This window comes from Asparagus officinalis, chromosome 1, assembly GCF_001876935.1.
Source record: "Asparagus officinalis chromosome 1, Aspof.V1, whole genome shotgun sequence".
Taxonomy (NCBI): domain Eukaryota; kingdom Viridiplantae; phylum Streptophyta; class Magnoliopsida; order Asparagales; family Asparagaceae; genus Asparagus; species Asparagus officinalis.
The window spans coordinates 11,907,396-11,923,476 of NC_033794.1; positions in this window are offsets into that span (position 1 = coordinate 11,907,396).

Sequence of the window (16,081 nt, forward strand, 5' to 3'; positions counted from 1 at the left end):
CAACTCAATGTTACAAACTCTCACAACCCTAATTATACTATGTATGAAAATACTAAAAGCTCAAGTAGGTATGTGTAACAATGAGATTTGATAAAACAAACTAAACTCAAATAAATCTAGCTTTAAGAAAATGAAAAACAAACAAATAAATAGCTAGATAAGAGTTTAGAAAAACTTCTCTAAATGATGACAAGAGGTAGAGAGAAAAGAGTTAAAGCTCAAACACAAACGATGATCTCCTCTAGCTCTTGTGAAATTATCTTCACAAACTTAAAACTTTTAAACCACACTTAAACCTTTAAACAAAACTTGTAAACTCTTTTAAAACTTTTCTCTTGTTGGGTGGGAGAGGTAATTGTAATGGGGTATTTATAACAATCTAAGACATCAGCCAAAACCGTAAGGAAATGACCAAAAACTCACACAAAAACAGAATCTGGAAATAGTCATTACTGTGTAACGGTCATATTTATAAGTCGACTTGCATTCAACTCACTATAAGTCGACTTGTTTTTGACTTATAATAAGTCGACTTGAAAGTTCACATAAGTCGACTTGCAGAAGAAAATTAACACTCAAAACTCAAGTCGACTTGAAAGTTCACATAAGTCGACTTGCAGAAGAAAATTAACACTCAAAACTCAGGTCATAAGTAGACTTGAAAAATTCATAAGTCGACTTAGCTTGCAGAAGAAAATTAACACTCAAAACTCAGGTCATAAGTAGACTTGAAAAATTCATAAGTCGACTTAGACTAAGTCGACTTAACAGTTCGTATAACTCGACTGACAGAAAGATTTTTGCACATTCCAGAGCAGTTAATAAGTCGACTTGTCAGGGTTTATAAGTCGACTTATAAACATGCACTGTTCATGCTGAAAATATGATTTTAAAAGTGCTTTCAAAAATAACAAATTGATTCCAAAAAATATAAAACTTTGGGAAATGATTATAGACATGATAATACACATGTTACAAAAGAAAATTTTCAAATTGCATTTCCCATTTATAAAATATCATCATTTTTCAAATAAGTTCAAAACATAAAAATGTAAACATATGAATTTTGACATTTTGGCTAAACCATGTTTTGAAACTTTACACAATGATTATAAAGACTTAATGGAAGATATAAACTATTGTTATGAAGTCTATATATAATGAATACAATATTTTCACAAATACAATAGAATATAAAACATATGAGTATGTATATGAATATATATTTGTTTCATATCTATGGAATTAAACCAAAACACAATAATAAATATGAAATATGTAATTTCATATTTATAAACATGAAAACCCAAAAACATGTATGTATATATATAACTATATATACATAGAAACCAAAACTTATTATATATATATAACTATATATATATACAAAGAAACCAATAAAATGTGTGTGTATATTATATTGAGCTTAGAGTACTTAACACACATAATATAAAACCTAAACTAAATTACCCAAACTTGATGAAGGTCTTCAATGAGCTCAACTTGGTAATCTTACGGATAAATCTTGAACTTGGATCTTCAACTTGAAATGCATTGCTTCATTCCACAATTCCGCCAACCTCCATTTGATGTGATCATTATGGCGTAATTCCATCCATCCTCCAACATATTGCTTGCTTAGAAAAAATACAAAACACAAACACTAAACAAACAATATTAGTTGTGAATTGTTTGTTAATCATCATCAAAACAAAAGGACCCAACAATCTCCCCCTTTTTTGATGATGACAAACAATTTACAAAAAGAGATATATGCATGAAAGGAAATTAATATGTAATTTAGAATTATCATGCATATAACCAAAATAAGATATACTCATAATATTTCTCCCCCTTTGATAACATCAAAAAGGGAAAACAAAAGAATGAAGAGAGAGAAAGCTCCCCCTATAAATAAGCATGGGTGAGTATAAAAAAAATAAAAAGATATAGGGATTGCTCCCCCTATCAAAATTCTGTATGGAGTATATACAATAAAGAACATAGCAAACATGTGAGCAAGCATAAATGTAAAATATGCTAAGCATAACTCACATATAATAAACAATTGAGAACACGTATAAAAATATCAATATGAAAATAGTGTCTCTCAAAACATAAATATAAAAATCATGTATAAAATAGATTTATGAACTCAAAAGAAGAAGAATATGAGAATCATGCAAAAAAGTTTTCAAATGAAAATAAATCAATCAATAAAATCATAAATCACATAAAACCAAATCATCATTGATTTTCAAAAAACAAGAGAGGCAACCATATCTAGCTCTTAAGCTAGTAACAACCCATATAAACATTTTAGCACCCGGTAAACATGATTTGGGAATAAACACCCAATAAATCCGGAGAGTTATATAAACACAAACCTCTCAACAAAAATCAAAACTAATCATGAAAACAAAAGATTTGATCAAAGAAAAATTGTTTTCATATTCAACAATTTCAAAACCATAATTTTCAAAACCAAGAAAAGGAAAATAAAAATACTAAAATTCTTGGTTTAAAAATCAAATTTGTTTTGGTACCCAAGTACTTATGGTACCAGAAGATTTAGGGACATGACCCCTATCTTTTAAGCTTAAAGCTCTAGGGTTATGAACCCTCTTGGGTGTATGTATTGCACTAACACGATCAAAGCAATAATCACTCAAATAACTCTTCCAATTGCAATATGTGCAATGAAAAAGATCCATTTGTTTTTGTGGACTATTAGCTCATGCACGGGAATCATTTGCAAATAAAGATTGTATTTTAAAACTATTTTGTAAATAAGAAATATCATTAAACAAAGGTGGTCTACTTGAGAAATTTGGCAAGTTTGAATATTTTTTCAAATCATAACAAAACTTCACCGAATGGCCAAATCTACCACAAATATCACATTCAAAAACATGTGGTCTACTAGAAATATTTGGCAAACGTGATTTTCTTTTCAAATCAAAACAATACTTGGCCAAATGACCAAAACGACCATAAAAATCATATTGATACACAAGTGCATGTTTATGATGAGCAGCATGTGCATGTGTATATGATGAAGAAACTTGATGAGATGCACAATAATCATTAACATTGTTATGTTCGTGTGCATCATAGTAAAATTTAGCTAGATGGCCTTTACGACCGCAAATAGAACACTTATAAACTTTACTATATATGTGTGCATAATGAGTGGATGATTTTGACTTAGATTTGACACACATATTCATAAGCTTCTTATGATTATTAATGCATGTTTTCCAAGTTGAATCTAAATATGAAATGTATTTAGTCACAAGATTCAAATCTTCATTATTCGGCACATATGCATTTTTATTAGAAGTAGAACATAAATAGTCATTTATAAAAGAAGTAGTATCATTTTTTATGTTATTTACTTCTAACATGGCATTATCTTTTTCATGAGATAAGCTAGTTATAGATGTGGTTAATTGTTTATTTTCTAAAATTAACATGTTATTGTTTTCTTTAAGCATGGTATTTTGTTTTGCAATGACATCCAATTTTGACACTAGCTCCTCATGATCGGATTTCAATGCAATATGCTTGCTTTTTAAATTTACATAATTATGATGCAATTTTTTATATGCATGCAATAATTTTTTACTAGCACAAGCAAGTTCATCACTAGATAAATTATTAATTAATTCGAACTCGCAAACCTCACTAGGGCTATTACCTAGTGCTTGTGTGCATGATGCTTCATTGGAACTTGAAGAGGAAGCCTCCAAAGCTTGTCGGATCACCTCTAAGTCCCCTTAATATGCTTCTATAAATTTTTAAAATTGTAAGTACTATCAAAATGAACAAATTTGTTAGAAAAGGATGAGTCAAAAGCATTAAGCAAATATTCTAACAAAATCTTGTTCATATTAAACATTCTTTTATCATTTTTATTCCACTTGGATTTTTCCGAAGTGAGTACAATATAAGCATCTTCAATAACTTCTCATAAATCGAATTGTCTAGATCTAACAAAAATATTAAATCTAGAACACCATTGATCATAGGGAAAATTAGCTATTCTAGGAGCAACATTAGGATCATAGCCTAAACAAGATGCACAATGCATATCCAATATTATAAATATGTGCAAGCAAGATAACAATAAATCTATAAAATTAGATTAGCACAAAAAGATAACTTGAATCTTTAACTCAAGGTGGTTAGACCTTAAATCAAAGAGCACTAAGCTTTGATACCAATTAAAAGTCTCCTAATTCCACTAGGAAGGAACCCTAGAGGAAGGGTGAATATGGTTTATGCTAATCTAATCCGATTTAAATTCCGATTAAAACTAATTAACAAATATCCTAGCAAATATGATATGCAACAAGATATATATGCAAGGATAAGCAATATAAACAAGGGTGAAATAAGATAAACAAATACAAACGATATAGTGGATGAATTATACAAAAGAGAATGGTGACAGAGATAAACTAAAAATAAGACACAAGCCAAACTCAAACACAATCAAATGATCATGGAGTTCGGACATTCCATTCTACATCTTCGCTCCCCACTCCCAGGGAGAAATCCACTATCACACTGAGTTTTCAACGATCACCCGAAAATGTTTACACCACACAATATCGATTTTCTAGCTCACCAAAAACTTTACAACACTCATAATATAACTACACTAACTACCACCTCAAGTGTTGGTCTCTAGTCCGTATCTCCCTCAAGTGTTAGGAATTACAACCTCTCTCTAGGCATTACCACCTACCCAACTCTTCTTGGGACGATCCCGTCTCTCACCACACACTCATCTTGGTGTACTAGTATAATACAAAGTGAATCCTCACAATTAAGATCTCTACAACAATTCACACAATTACAAATACACTTCACACCCTCTAAGTGTTAGCCTAGCCCGTGTCACCTTTCTCAAGTGTTCGGAATTACCACCTCTCACTAGGCTTTACTACCGACCTCACTCCTCTTGGAACCCACCCCGTCTCTTACCAACCACTTCTCTCGGTGTCCAAGTATAATACAATATGATCTACACAATTAGGCTAACTACAACAAATGATTGCTCTCCAAACAATGTGAGAACTCAATTAAGCCTAACTCAATGTTACAAACTCTCACAACCTCAATTATACTATGTATGAAAATACTAAAAGCTCAAGTGGGTGTGTATAATAATGAGATTTGATAACTAAACTCAAATAAATCTAACTTTAAGGAAATGAAAAACAAACAAATAAATAGCTAGATAAGAGTTTAGAAAAACTTCTCTAAATGATGACAAGAGGGAGAGAGAGAAGAGTTGAAGCTCAAACACAAATGGTGATCTCCTCTAGCTCTTGTGAAATTATCTTCACAAACTTGAAACTTTTAAAGCACACTTAAACCCTTAAACAAAACTTGTAAACTCTTTTAAAACTTTTCTCTTGTTGGGTGGGAGAGGTAAATGTAATGGGGTATTTATAACAATCCAATATATCAGCCAAAACCCTAAGAAAATGACCAAAAACCCACACAAGAACAGAATCTAAAAATATTCGTTACTGTGTAACGGTCATATTTATAAGTCGACTTGCGTTTGACTCACTATAAGTCGGCTTTTGTTTGACTTACAATAAGTCGACTTGCAGAAGAAAATTAACACTCAAAACTCAGGTCATAAGTGTTTGCGTCGAAACTTGATGTATTCATTGCGGTATTCATTACAACTTCGGTCGTTACAATGAAAACAAAAAGATAATATTTTTATAAGATCTTTACACAATGAAAACAAAAGTTACAACTCTCGTCAAAACAAACGCAGAGATCTTTTATCGGTCTTCTGCTTGCGTGAGATCTTTGCCTGTGCCGGGGTTTATCCGTGGACCGCCTTTGATCTGGATCCGGTTGATGAAAAATTTGGCAGAGCTTCATCTTCATCGAGGAAGTATTTGATTTGAAGCGCTGAGATCGACCAAGCGAAATCAGGGCTCTTCTCGAGATTAAGACCAAGCCTAATCTCAAGGGACGGACGGGAACGGGCGTCGGATCTCTCGAACTCTCCTTCTTTATGTCGAAGAACTCGCCAAGATCTGTCAACCCTCGCTGAAATTCGTGCTCCTTTGACTCCACAATCCGGCAGCACCTCCTCGTCTTGATAATCAATCGTCCCGCTGAAAGGAGGCCCTAGATTTGTATTTATAGGGCTTCGGAAACGGTTATTTGGATGAGAACAAGTGATTTGGCTCTATCTTCAGTTAACAACAGCCTAAGCACGTTTGGGGATGATCTCAAGCCAGTTAAGAACCCCTGGAACAGATGAATCCTGCGAAAAACAACTCTAAAACCGTCAAAACGCGTTTCGGGTACCAAACTGCACGGCAAACTGGTCTGACCTGCGCTTGCACGGGTCGGACAGATCCGACCTGCGCTTGCGCGGGTCGGACTAATCCGACCCACCCTTGCGTGGGTCGGATCAGTCCGACCCGCGCTTGTGCGGGTCGGGTTGATCCGTCCCGCGCTCGCGTGGGTCGGTTTGTTCCGTTCGGTTGGTCCTATCCTGCGCTCGCGCAGGTTTGCCGATTTTTTCTTCTTTTCCGTTCTCTTTCTTCGAGACTTGTCCTTTCGCGTGTTTGGTTCGCTTCGTTGATTTGTATGCTTTGAGTTGATTGATGCGTGCTAGCTGATTAACGTGCGCGTGTTGATCGACGTGCACGAACTGATTGTCACGCGCATGTTGATCGACGCGCATGAACTGATTAACGCGCACGTGTTGATTGACGCATGCGAGCTAATTGGCGCGCGCGAGCTGACTGTCGAGCGCACAGGTCACTTGATTCGTCGTTTTGCTTCAGGCACTTGTCGGCGTCAGATAATCCTCTTAGACTCGGATAACGATGTTCGTCATCTTCTCTCTGTCTCGAGCTGTGTGCGGACACCTATAGGCATTTTTAGACGCCTACAGATACCCCCTCCAAAGTATTCCAGACTCATTCTTTTATTAAGGAGTCTGGAATGCTTTGGATAAGATAGGCCATCTCCTCAATTTCGTAGAGTGACCTTGAACTATCTCAATTCTTAACTTCTTCAGTCTTCAATCTATTCATTGTTTCGTCGAATAGGTGAAGTTCTTCCGGCGCTGCGTTTATCGTCTGACCGCTGTCGAAATCTTGAACTGAGATTGGTGTGTAACTTTCTGAACTTAACTCGTGTCATTGAGTTGATTTTGAACTGATCCTCTCCGTCGGGAATTCATATCTGATTGTAACTGAAATCCTTGGAGTTTGCCTTATTTTGGCGAGATTGCTGATGCGCTGACCAGCATCGACTTTCACTATAACGCGTTGTCCGGCGTTAACACAGTTTATACTCGTACGTTTGCTGGAGTCTACACAGTTTAAGCTCTTAAGGCATTGGAGCGTGACGGTACCGAATATTGGGCTGCAGGACCAACTATTAAAGCTGATTCATCTGCACATGTGGATCTTATCCTAAAGTTTGTTGGATGTTCAAGTCATGAGACCAACAAATGAAGCTGATACGTCAATGACTCGCATTTATAGAATTTTTGGCAAATTCTCAGCCATCAACGGGTTTGATAAGCCTTTACCGACTACCGTTTGAGTCGGGCTAGCATGCAGATTGTTTAAGTCCGTTCCGCACGTGACGTTGTGCTAAGAGAGTTAACGCTCTTAGTGCTACGATATTGAATACGTAGACTTCGTCTTTCACGGGAATAGACTACCCGGCGACGCGTGTTAGGCGTTGACTTTAGGATTTTTGGCTAACCCCAAGCCTTTAACGGATTTGATTAGCCTTTACCGACTACCGTTTGAGTCGGGCTAGCATGCGGATTGTCTAAATCCGTTCCGCATGTAACGTTGTGCTAAGAGAGTGAATTCTCTGAGACTTTGTGCTATGATGTTGAATACATAGGCTTCGCCATTGTTACGGGAATAGGCTACCCGGCAACGTGTATTAGACGTTGACTTATCCCTACTTAGGCTTCGGGATGAGATACCCCAGAATCGAACTCTGGTGTCTTTTTCTACGGGGAAAGACTAAACCGGCGACGCGTGTTAGGCGTCGGCATATCCTTTCTTAGGATTCAGGATGAAATTCCCCATGCGTGTAAGGCATGGATTTTGGTGTTATTAATAACAACCTGCCACAATGTTGAATATGTGGACGGATGTTCTTTTCAACGGTTAAGAACTAACCGGCAGCGCGGGTTAGGCGCAGACTTATCCTTGCTTAGGTTTCAGGATAGAATACCCCAGAATCGAACCCTGGTGTCTTTTTGTACGGAAAAAGACTAAACCGGCAGCGCGTGTTAGGCGCAGACTTATCCCTGCTTAGGATTCGGGATAAACTTCCTAACCTGTGAGGCACAGATTTTGGGATTTGAAAAAGGTGGTGTCTTCTCTTGGGGCAAAGACGAACCCGAAATGGGAGAGGAAGAATTTTATATTCTATCTCCCAACACCGAAGAGGAAGAATTTTATATTCTATCTCCAGTTGGAAAGGAGACTCGAGGTGGGATCTCCACCCCCAGAATCCGAAAAGGTGAAACTAGGAGTGGGATCTCCACTCCGAGAATCGAAAAGATTCGGATAACCCTAACTGTCGGAAGGTTTGATTACCGAACTAAAGATAAATTTCTCGTTTATCGAGAGTGAATTGTGGTTTTGGTCCTAACTGTAGGAAGGTTTGACCATACGGGAGTTTGAGATGACCCTAACTTTAGGAAGGTTTGATCACTCGATTTGAAAGTGGACCTCTCGTTCATTGGAGGAATCAAGAGGGGATTTTGGATTTGGCCCTAACTGTAGGAAGGTTTGACTTGTACAAATCACTCAAATGGGGTTCCTGGTGTTAAGTGATAAGGACTTAACGCGAAGGGGTTTGACAATTCATCAAGGATTGACAGATTAAAATTCTAAGCATTATATCCGGACTCTAACCATGAAAGTGTTGTGTGCACGAACATAGCAAAAGTTTGAATGGATTAAATAGGAAAGAATTTTGGTGGTCCCACCGTCAATTAGTCTGATCGGTGGGGGACTTTATGGTGGGAGACTGTGAGTCATTAAGCACCAATGAGAGTTTTGTGAGGGAAGATTGATCTAATGAAACGATCGAATCTCATCTCAGCAAAAGAGTATTCGGAAGTCATAGTAGGAGTTTAGTGTTTATCACTTTGTTCATAATGATCGGGTTATCCCTAAGAATATTACATTTAACATTCTTCCGGGAACTTCCCGTTACATGAATTATCCACCCCCAGCTTTCTTTGCAAAAATGGGTGTGACATTATGATTAGTTATATGACCGGGTTATCCTGAAGAATATTAAATATAAAAAATTCTCCAGAAACTTCCCGTCAATGGTAGGAAATAGTTTAGACTCATATACCTATTAGAGTATTGAAAGGAGCAGTTTATACTCTTATACTTGTCGGAGTGTTCATTCGGTTTAATTGAGCGATATAACGCCGGCTTTAACCAAGGTTTGGATGCTATTCTTAAGAGCGAAACAAGCCTTGGTAGGATGAAGGATCCTCCTGTGGTACGCACAGTACTTCGAATCTGTAGTATTATCAGCTTCCTCCTGATCTGGGATAGGTGGTAGCTTGATCTTGTTATTTTCAAGGAGGGACTCGAAAATAGCTGGAACATCTTCGTCCTTGAAGGAGTACTCTTTTTGGAGTCTCGGATCCGAAGTCTTTTGCTGCCTTCGGGGTTGTTGTTGCGATGTCTGGTTAACGTCTACAACCGCTGCATGTGCCTTTCCTTTACCACGGGAGGCAAAGTTTGAGTTCGGAAGATTCGCCGTCGGTTGGCTCCTCTCGGCTTTCTTCCTTCGGAGGAAGCGTTCGGCCCGCTCTCCGCGCGTCTTCAACTCTTTCCAAGTGTTGGACGGTGCGACTCCCATAACTTCTAATATCTCAATAGATAGGTTGTTATGACATGTCTGGAGGATGAAGTCCTCCGTGATCGGATCTCGGCAGTTCATTGCTTTATTCCGAAAGCTCTTGACGAAGTCGTCGACTGTCTCGTCATCTTCTTGTTTCTCATCAAAAAGTGTCTTGATGGATACCTCGTCGTCGTCATCAAAGAAGTTACCAAGGAATGAGTTCTCCATATCGTCACAGTTGTTAATACTTTCGGGCTTGAGACGGCGGTACCAATCAAAGGCCGGCCCGCGAAGGGTGCTAACGAATGACCGAACCATCAAGGCTTCATTGCCGGAGATCATACCCAAGTGGGACTTGAAGTAGACCAGATGTTGAGTGGGTGAACCCTTCCCGTCAAACGGCGTGAAGTTAATCAAGTTGAACTTCGCCGGGTATGCTATTGAGTCCCACTCTCTTGGGTATGGACATGGAATGCCAGTCCTCTTTACCTCTCGATCAGACATTAGAGCGTTGATTTTACTCTCGAGATCTTTCATTTTCTCATCCTCGCTCGTATCGGGCTTTGGACGATTCTTAAGAGGAATAACGGGGCCACCCCCAGCGTTGTCGTCTTTAGTGGGGCCACCCCCAGCGTTTTGGTCAACGAGAGGGTTATCAGCATTAAGGCGTTCATCCACATCTGAATCGCTACCTACTTGGTTAGCAGCGTTGCGACGGCTGGATTCGCCCATTTGATTGGAAAGATGCGACGGCTGGATTCGCCAATTTGATTTGACAAAGCTCGGATTTTTTGGTCATGTTCTTCCCTCATCCGCTGCATAGCCATTTCCATTTTAATCTTGAATGCCTCTTTCTGCTTGGTTAGAGCATCCTCAAGAATTTTAGCGATTTGCTCGGTGTTGATCATGAACACTTCACGGGATTGTCCCGGACTAGATACCGTATTATCAGAAGCGATTGCCGAGTTAGCATCCGACGATTCATCATCCGAGGATAACCCTCTCTGCATTCTCTGATAATCTCTTTGTCTAATAGTTCCCGATCGCAATCGGGTTAGACGGTGTGATATAAGCGGGTCAGAGCTAGAAGGTTGAACCGACTTTCCCTTATCAGTCATATTTATTGTGACTTCCGGAAGTTCGTCACCTTTAATGGCCGATTGTTTCTCGCAGAAACGTTTTGGCTTGGGCTTAGTCGCTCCGTTAAAGATCCTCTCGAATACCGAGACCCTCTGCGGAGCGGTCTTGGGGCAACTACATGCTGATAATACTGTCCTGATTATCTTAGCGCACGGGCAGTGAGACTCCAATTCCCGGGTACTTCTCTTCCAAGACTTGTTCATACCCCCAGCCCGATAGTACAACTCATCGACGTTGCCGTCGAAGTAACCTATCGACTGTTTACATGAATCCTCAGGTATAATGCGCTCGTTTATCTTACGCGTTTTCTTCTGAGTATGCAACTCCTTGTTGGCGTTCTCAAGAGTCACGCGTTTAGAGTCACGCATTTGTAAGCGTGAACTTTTGACGGGCTCTTGGATTTTAATACACACCCCCAGGTGGGTAAAAACTGGAGCTTTCCCTTTATACGAAGGCTTGTTCGGGGTTCAATCATCGGACCCAAGTGTCCTTCGATCAAAACTTTGCCTCGATCCTCGTGCAAAGGACCCAGGCGATCAACTATCCTCACCTTGAATCGGGACAAATCCATGTTGTCGTGGGGCTCCACCAGAGGTGCGGAACTCGAAGGGATCGACGTAACCGGTGCAGAACGTCTTCTGTCTCGACCCTTCCGCGGGTCAGATTTAAGTGACCGACGAGTTGGAGGGTCGGATTCAAGTGACCCGCGATTTGGAAGGTCGGATCCAAGTGACCCGCGAAGTGGAGGGTCGGATCCAAGTGACCCGCAAAGTGGAGGGTCGGATCCAAGTGACCTGCGATTTGAAAGGTCAGATCCAAGTTTCCTGCAAAGTGGAAGGTCGGATCCAAGTGACCTGCAAATTGGCGGGTCGGATTGGAGTGACCTGCAAATTGGCGGGTCGGATTGGAGTGATCTGCAAATTGGCGGGTCGGATTGGAGTGACCTGTGTTTTGGCGGGTCGGATTGGAGCGACCTGTGTTTTGGCGGGTCGGATTAGAGTGACCTGCAAATTGGCGGCGATTCTCGATCTTTTCGGCTGCCGTTTTGGATTTTGGCCTCCAAGTTTGATGCAGTCTTGGTTGTTTCTTAGCTATGTCCTTCTTCTGCATCTTTTGTGCTTTTTGCACAAGAATTCGCGTGCGCGCAAGCGCGCGGCGCTTTTGAATTCACTCCTCCAGAGTTGAACGGATCTTTTTGATTTGGATCCATTCATTTGCTATTGGTTTGGAGGGGAGGACATCTGTCCGCTGTTGGGGTGCTTGGCGTTGCCTAATTTTTAGATCCGCCTCGTAACGGATCCTGTCAATTGACTCCAAGGCTCTAGCGAGTTGGCGCGCACAGCGTTGGCACTGCCTTTGACGAGTTCTCTTCGATAAAATAGGCGTGCCTTCTGTACTCAACTCCTTGATTGAGGAGGGGTGGCAATCTGCAGATCCGGACTCATTGGAGGCCGGAAGGGCGTTGCAAGGTTCAGCTACCGCAACAACGGGGGCGTTGATCTTCCTTCGCTTGCGAGAGGCGGAGGATCTGGAGGAGGAGGACGACAGATATTCCTCGAACTTCAGTTGGTCGAACTCGTATTCGACCACTTCTTCAACCGGGATGCAGATCCGAGGTTGCGACACGACAGCGTTTTCGAACTCTCCAGTTTATCCCTTCCAATCGGACGACTGAAACGAGACTGCTTCGGATTCTGTATTTCCTGGGGTTTTTGTTTATCCGCCGGCTGTCGTCGAGCATCTTCAATCGGTTTAGGAACCGTAATCACCCCCAGCTATGTGAGAGTTTTGGTTAGTCCCTGTTTAGTCACCCCCTGCTCAGCTAACTGATCACTAGGTGACGGATAGTTGAAGTGGTACTGGTTTCCGCTTCTAGTGGCAAAAACTTCTTGTTCTTCTTCAGAAAGCAGAAAAACAGGAGCTTCATCGCCATCTTCTTCGAAAATTGTGGAAGTACCATTGCAGGACTTGCCTTTACCCTTTCTTTTCGAGGAGGTCGTCCACTGCTCATCTCTAATGAGATCCGGATATCCGGATGAACCCAGAGGATTTCGCCATTCGGGGATGTGTGTGGCACAAGTCCCTTTTGGCGCTGTCCATGTGGGTCATCATTCACCGTCTTCATTCCCACTTTGGTGACGCGTTTCGGCTCGAACCATGTTGTGGGGACCGATCCAAAGCTGATTGACACTGCATTTTCTCCCACATTCTTGGCAGGCTTCGGGGTTATGATGCCCACATCAATTAATGCCTGGATCTTATCCTTGAGGTGGAAGCATGACTTCGTAGAGTGGTGGACCGCTCTATGGTATGCGCAATACTTCGGATCCGTCACTTTGCTAGCCCCCTCTTGATCCACGATCGCCGGCAGTTGGATTTTGTTGCTCTCCAACAGGTACTTGAAGATGTCGGGCACCTCGTCATCTTTGAAGGAGTACACCTTAGGAAATCTTGGCTCCGCTCTTTGCTTCTGAGACCGTTGTTACCATTGCGGCTGCGATTGTTGTGGCGCTCTTTGCTGCTGCTGTTGCTGAGGTTGCAATTGGAAAGTTTGATTAGCATCAACTGCATTAGCATGTGCCTTACCTTTCCCCCTTGGGTTGAAATTCTGTGCTGGAGCATTTGTCGCCTGTTGGCCTCTCTCCGCCTTCTTTCTCCTAAGGAATCGCTCAGCCTGCTCCCCTCGGACCTTCAGATCCTTCCACGTTTTGGACGGTGCTGTCCCCATCGCTTCTAACACATCCAAGGACAGATTATTATGGCAGGTCTGGAGAATGAATTCCTCGGTGATCGGGTCCCGGCAGTTCATCGCCTTGTTCCGGAACCTTTTGACGAAGGTGTCGACTAACTCCCCGTCCTTCTGCTTCTCATCGAGTAATGATCTGATAGATATCTTGGTGTCGTCGTCGAAGAAATTGGTGAGGAACATGGTCTCCATATCGTCCCAGCTGTTCACGCTGCCTGGCTTGAGGCGGCGATACTGTAGGCATATAAAATTACTTATAGGTCCCTTAGCTCAGCTCGGCACAAACCGATAAACCAACGAGGCAACGAGATTGACTAATCACACGCAAGCAACGGAATACGTCCATTCGCGTGCGGGATCAAGCCAAGTGTTCGAAGAGTCAACGAGTCATCCAACCAAGGGCATACTCGGACGAATCACGATCGAATCAAGATCGGTTTCGGACTCGAACTCAGAAGTGGATTTACTGCCTAATTAGGATCTAGATTTACTGCCAAATCAGGTCAACGAGTCAATCAACTGCACAACCGAATCACGGACAAGACCAAAAGGCGGAAAACGACAAACCCACACACCCGGAGGAGCTCGGCTCAAACCGAGCCACCTCAAGGTGGCTCGGCCCAAGCCGAGCCACCCCAGGGTGGCTCGGCCCATGCCGAGCCACCTTGAGGTGGCTCGGCCCAGTGCCGGCCACCTTGAGGTGGCCGACCTCTGACACGTGTGCACGGGCACAGGTTCGAGTGCCTATAAATAGAGGCCTTGGTTCATTTGTTCGAGGGTTGGAAATTTTGGAGGCGAAGCTCTGCCGGATTCAAGACTCGAAACTTAAAAAAGATTGGAGCTTTGGGACTTCAGGGACTCACTCTTCCAGATCTGGTGCTCAACGATCGTCAACGCCAAAAAAAGGTAGGTGTTCGAGGGGACCGGATCTCAGATCTACGCAGACGTACTCCGGATCTAAGCTTGGTCTTAGATCCCGAGACTTGGACGATTGTTTCCTTAGTGAATCAATCCTCCCCGGCTATTATTTCCTTTGTGGAATAATACCCGTCGTACTGCTTAGATCTGATCGGATCTAGATCTCGCGGTGGTCCACGGATAAACCCCGGCGCAGGCAAAGAACCCACACAAAGCAAGAGACCGCAAAACAGGATCTTGCGATTCGTTCGACAAATAAGAAAAGAGTTGTAATTTTCTTTATTTCTTGTGTTATTTGATTTTCGTTGTAACCGGATCTAAAAAAGACCGGATCTTTGTAATCGATAAACTATTACAAGAATTTGCAATGGAATCAATGATGAAGAAAACAACGATTTTCACCGCGAACAGCTACAAATAAAAGTATGTGGTCTTTAACCACCCCTCAATTTGTATACCAATTAAGAAAAAGGCGCTATGTACTTTTATTTCTTACTATCGTAATGCATGTGCTTGTCATGGGATAGTACAAGTTTTAAGTTTTAATTTTTTTTATTGAATAGTAGAACTATGTGTTAATAAATAAATTTGTGCTAAAAAATGCATGAATTAATTATTATTGTGTAGTTATTGTAATTGAATGTTTTTCTTATGATGATCGGTCAGTGTTAACTTTTTTCTAAATAAATCCCCAAATCTAAATTGTTCTTAAATAAAACTATCAATTCTATAAGTTCCTGAAATATGCTCCTTCAATTTAAAAGTTGTTAACTTAACTCTGAATTAACTAAGCTGCATTAATCTTGATAGCTTTTTCCTGATGTTCCCTAAATAGTTACACTTGATACCTGCAACATATTGCAATAGTTACTTCTCATTATAATTATGTAATAGGATAAATTACACTAAACCCTTATGAAGTTTTAGCCCATTTAAACTTTTAAAATTACATTAAACCCCTAATGACTTATCTGTTTCAAAGAAGACCTCCAATAACTTTCTGAATTTTGTAGATAACCACTATAATTAGAATTAGAAAATAACATAAAAAGGCATTTTGAAAGTTATTGGGAATTTAGTGTAATTTATATAAAAGATATTGGGGGATTTCTACAAAGTTATTAGGTGTTTAGTGTGATTTTGAAAGTTCATAGGGTCTATTTAATGCAAAATGCTTAAAAGATTACGGAGGTTTGCTGTAGTTTATCTTATTTAATATTATAGTTCTTAGTTCAAGTAATACTATTAAATAATTATACAATCTATATACTATAAAATATTTATATAATTAATTTTTTAATTATGCTCTTAAATAATTTAGTATTATAAATATTTTATAAATTTTTATTATACTATCATTAACAATTAATAGTACTATTATTA